This window comes from Monopterus albus, unplaced genomic scaffold, assembly GCF_001952655.1.
Source record: "Monopterus albus unplaced genomic scaffold, M_albus_1.0 scaffold58.1, whole genome shotgun sequence".
Taxonomy (NCBI): domain Eukaryota; kingdom Metazoa; phylum Chordata; class Actinopteri; order Synbranchiformes; family Synbranchidae; genus Monopterus; species Monopterus albus.
In genome coordinates this window covers 390,384-394,287 of record NW_018127938.1, presented here as the reverse complement: position 1 = coordinate 394,287, position 3,904 = coordinate 390,384, and positions in this window count along the sequence as shown.

The window sequence follows — 3,904 nt, the reverse complement described above, 5'->3', positions numbered from 1 at the left end:
AAATGTTCACTTAATTTATCAGACAGCTTATAAAATCTTAGTTAATGTGCCTTTAAACCTGATCTGTACACTGTGCAGGCAGACCCAGTCTAGTCAGGGTCAGAATCATAGTCTTAGCAGGCTTTTCACTGACTGCCATGTTTCCTCCACAGTCTTGTTCTGTATTTCTGTTACTTGGGATTCTGTGGCAGTTAATTTTTAATGTTTGCCATGTTGCATCACAATGAAGTGTAGAGGAAAAAAAGAGGGAGCAACAGGGGAGCCACACTGCAGCAATCAGTGTGTCTCTAGTCAAGCCCTGGGCTGGGCTGGTTAGTATGGAGATTGGGTGCCGGAGGTTAAATGAGGAGAAGACTTTCCTTTCGGGAGAAAAGCAGGCGTCTGCTCTGGCTTCTAACCATGTGAAATATTAACAAGGCCAGGGACTGTACAACGGCTGCACAGCCCTGGCCTCTGCATAATGTCAAGACACGGCATTAAAAGAGACTTTGTTCTAAAGAGGAGGAACATAAAAAGGAGAGGGGGAAGAGGAGAATAGCTGATATTTTCTTGAACACCAATGACTGATGTTGGCGCGAAAAAAAGCAAAAGTCGTATAAATTCATGGTAGAACAGAGTCATCTGATAGATTTCTATGCTGACTGAAGTGTTAAGTAATCAGTAATAAAAAAAAAGATTAATTTAAAGCAACCTCTTGAGCCGTGCTGCGTCAGTCAGTTTGAGCTCTGCAGTTAAATTAACTCTAATATGATGCAACAGTCCTGCAACTGAGACACACAGAGAAAAACATGCAGATTACCCTGCCAAAATAGGCATTATTTCCATTTTTAATAATTTTCTAAATCATATGTTGGTCCTATCAGTTTTGTGTTAGGGTTTTACTAAACTACAAGCAGACACTGACTCATTCCTCACGTAGCACAAAGGATGCTCCTCACAAAGTTACAATGCTGCTCATGTCAGCAAAACTGAAGGCTTTTTCAATCGCTGCAAGCAGAAACCAGAATTAAAATTTGTACAACAAGATTACTTGACATTTGTTTACTGGAGAATGGAAAACAGAGAAGGAGAGAGAGGCGAGGATAAGGGAGAGAAGAAGAGAAAGGGACATGAAGTGCAAAGATAAAAGGCTGAAAACTGCATTTCAATCAGCCATGTTTCAAGTTCAGCTTGCACCTCAGTGATTCTCTCTCTTTTTTTAATCGTGACTTTTCACCAGCCAAATTGCAACAAAGCATCTGACCGCTTAAATATCTAATTTGCCCTGTAACGGAAGCCCAGATGTCTTCAGGGAGCGGGCGTTAACTTGAGAGCAAAAGTATTCTCTGGTACACAAGGAGACAGGGGCCAAATGAGGAAGGCTGATTGCTATTCTGAAAGGTGGCGTTGTGTGGAGTGGAAGACGAGGCCAGTGCTGAGAGAAAATCTATACACTGACAAAAGAGAAAGAAGCGAGGCATGTGTGTGATGGGGAGAAGGTAGAGAGAGAGATGTAGGCCACAATTACTGTAGCGTTTCATTGTCATAGTTTTTCTCCCTCTCCGTCTCACACACACACACACACACACACACACACACACACAGATATTGTCACCAAATCATCCCATCTTTTCAAAGACAATTTCAAAAGAGATTAACAGAGAGATCCAGATTTCTCTACAGTCCCCTGTTGCTATGGCAATACAAAATTGAGACTCTCTTTTTTAATCTTTCAGTGTCCTTCTTATGGTCAAATCAACAAAACATCATGTAGGTGCAGTCCTGTACACAGAGGCAGGCTACTTGTGTATACTTGTACCAGTTTGAGTTTTAGACCTTGGGAGTAAGGACATTATGATTGACTCTCACTTTGTCCCACACCTTTAAAAGGCTGTTTTAGGGTTAAGGGTTGAAAAAGGGTCAGGGGAAGGCATTTAGTTGTGATGGGTAAGATGTTAGGGAATGCATTACAACTGTCCTCACAACTATAGTAAGACCAGTGTGTGTGAGACATTCCCGTTATCTCGGCACACTACCCTGCTTCCCTCCGACTGTTGCTGTGTTGTTGTGTGATGACAGTGACGGAGCCTGAATGAATCAGACTGGTGTGATCTTATGTTTGGGGCTTCCTCGCCCTGAAGCAGTCTGAAAACTTCATACCTTCAGACACTTTGATTTGAAAGTGATAATTAATCCTTAAAAAGGTTAAATTATAAAGCAAACTAAATGTGACTATTTATTTTAAAACTGAAACATTGTTATAGATTCAAGGAGCTAATCTTGATTAAATTAACTTTTGGTAATGGGTGTTCCTCATGTTCCCTGTTCAGTCATAGTGACTATAATTGGCTTTTGTAACTAAAAAATATTCTAGTGAATTTTTTCCTAGAAAATATCTCTCACTTATATTTAAATTGACACTGTGAGCCTAACAACATCAGTCTTTTTTTGCAAAAATTCTCTTTGCCACAGTCCACCATTGTTATATAAAACGATTAAATGCACAAGAATGATCCACACTGCTGTTCTTGTATTAGGCTACTATAAAAATACCTTACAAAGTGGTGACAAATGTCCATGCCCAAATCAAGATATCACTGGTTTTAGTCTTATAATGGGATTTGTGGTTGGCTGGGGTTCAGCAGGAGGACTGGGTTGTCTAATACTGAGGCTCCCAAACTACGGCCCCCACGGTTCAGGGTGCAAATTCCAGGATAGGTAATATTTTGGCTGATAAAATGTCCGTGTTTAGGGTTAGGGTTTATTTGTCAAGTTATGCTTTCTTATACCTAAAGAAAAATATGTATCTGTTAGCGGACAGTCTGTCCAGTGTTTATTGGCAGATTATTTAGTTAGCGTCTTTGTCCATTCCCTGTGTGTGCTACTGGTTTGGCCAGCCAGTATATATGCTCATCATTTGTGGCATTTGTTAAGTCAGTTGGTTTTTTTGTTGGTTTTTTTTTAACCACAAACAAAATTCCATTCATTTCCATTGTAATTTGGTGGTGGGGATTTCAAAACATAACTGAAATGGTGGCTAGATACCTCTACCATTGGTGAACTGACCCTTTAAATGCTCAAAGGTTTCAATTTTACGGTCTGCTTGTGCCCATGAGACACTGAATGTTTAGATTATAACACTGATATCTGAGGCTGAGTAGATATCGGCTTGCTGACATTTAAATCTTTACTGGGTCATACAGTTTCTTGTACTTGAACTGTATCAGTGCACACCTTTGCCCGAGTTTCTTCCTGTACATAAATATTCCTGCAGCCATCTCACATCGTAAAAAAAATGAGATTAGACTGAAGTACTTCCTGCAAACACTGAGGGCGTCCTCGGAAGAAAACAACCACTGATCCCTGTAGAAGAACCACTGGCTAAATTTAGACTTAAGAGGTTTCGGGGCAGACAAGAACAATGGGATGCAGGAAGCAGGCAGGCAGGAGGAAGGTGAAGAGGGGATAAGGGTGGAGGAATAAGAAAAGGAAAACGTGAAAAGGGAAGTGAAAATAAGTTCATTAAAGGTGCTGGTCTTAAAAAGTCTCCTGCAAAGCAAATTTGCCTGAAAATGCTCAGTTGTTTAGTTGTGTACTTTGAATGTTAATTCTTCATTCCAAGGCCAAGTTAGTGTAAACAGGCACTGTAGCCCTCGCAAAAGTGATTGACTTTTTCTGGCTTTCAGTGGAACATTTTGTTTTCCATTCTGCTCTAAACCTTATTACTGAGCCTTTTCCCCGTGATGTGAATAGAATGTGCATGTGGAGAGAAAACTGCAGGGCTGAGTATGAAACAGTATTCAATTTTAAGGTAAATAATAGCAGCTGAAAATATCAGACTATTTCAACAATGTCCCCTGACCCTGTTGTTTGAATTCTTACTATGTTGCTGTGACATGATGATTTATGATGATTATTTGTGCCA